This window comes from Schistocerca gregaria, chromosome 3 (assembly GCF_023897955.1).
Source record: "Schistocerca gregaria isolate iqSchGreg1 chromosome 3, iqSchGreg1.2, whole genome shotgun sequence".
Taxonomy (NCBI): domain Eukaryota; kingdom Metazoa; phylum Arthropoda; class Insecta; order Orthoptera; family Acrididae; genus Schistocerca; species Schistocerca gregaria.
Genome location: NC_064922.1, coordinates 857,657,159 through 857,658,785, shown reverse-complemented (window position 1 = coordinate 857,658,785; position 1,627 = coordinate 857,657,159).

Sequence of the window (1,627 nt, the reverse complement as noted above, 5' to 3'; positions counted from 1 at the left end):
AGGAGGCAACCATGCCACGGAGCTACAGCCAACTGAGCGAGTTTGAAAGGGGTCAAATTGTGGTCTTCCGAGCGGTCCAATGGTTCTTTCAGAGAGCTGCCAGACAAGTTGGACGTGATGCATCAGTTTGCAACGATGCTGGTATCAGTGGTAATGTGAACACTCTCACACCTTGCGAAGTGCCGCAGTGCCTAGTACACTAGACTCCCATTCAAGAGGATGACGGTGCAAACCTGCGTGCAGCGGTTCACATTTAGTTTTTCCATGACTTCCCTAAGTTTCTGCAGGCAAATGCTAGGATGGTTCCTGTGAAAGGGCACAGCTAATTTCCTTCCCCATCCTTGACACAATCTGAGCTTGTGGTCCGTCTCTAATGACCTCGATGTTGACGGGACGTCAAACTCAATCTTCCTTCCTTCAACACTCTCACACACGTACATGATGCTCTGGACGTCCACGCAGCATATACTCCCACCACGATCGTCGTGTTGTAAGAGCAGCATTGACAAATCATACCACTATTAGAACGCAGATAAGAGGGCGTGTGAGTCCAGACGTGTCATACGAAATGTTATGAATCAGTTATTGGCAGTGTTGACTACGGACACCAACACCTCTAGCCCATCTTGCTCTCACGTATAGCATCGATGTGCATGGCTTCACAGGAGGCATCAGAAGAGCACATATTCTGCATGCACGCAGGTGATGGTCGCTTGCGTGTACAACATAGGTCTGGCGAGCGCTGTCTCATACAGTGCATTCGTCCAAGACGCGCTGCAACCAGCCCAGGCCTCGTTTACCTTTGGTGTTCCTGGAGGGGACGGTAACGAGTGCTTAGTACTTGCAGGATGTTCTTAGACCTGTTTTGCAAATCCCCTGGACAGCATGATCTCTGGACTTATCTTCAGTTGAATACATTGGGGCTTGATTGGATGAGAAGTGACTGGTGTGAATCATCAACCAACAACTCTCAGAAAACTACGTGAACAGGTCGAGCAGGAGTAGCATAATCAGGACAGTATTTCACCACATGTATGGTAGACTGGATACCAGAGCCAGCCCTTGCATTGCTGCCCATGGAGGCAACACCAAATGCTAATATGGGTTTTCCAGCATGGGACCATACCTGGTACCTGAGAACTGCTTGTGCTACTGATCTGTAAACGTAATCAATTCATATACTCCATATCTACTGTTGCAAAATAAATCTTGAGTGAATTGGAATCCTCTAAAAGGGTGAACTAATTTTTTCTGGCGGTGTATATTGCTGAGGGACTTTAAAAAGTCACCAGTATGTGCATTTGACTTCTATTAATTTGTTGTAAAATTGTTACAGAAAGAGTATTGTGACTCCACGCAGTATCAGGAACGGCTGAAGGAAATGAGAGTATGTGGTCTGGACTACGTGTGTGGTGACACCAGGGCACCGCTGCTGCTGAAAAAGATTTGGAAATGAGTAATTTCATACGCCAGTCCTTGCCACGTATAAGTGAATGCCTGACGTAATTATATTATGTTTAATCAGGCAAACCTTTTATCACGTTAATTTTGAATATGAATTCAACTGAAACCTTTTATAACAGACAGGACAATACAATCCGTATTGCAAGTAATATTCGCCTGAAGA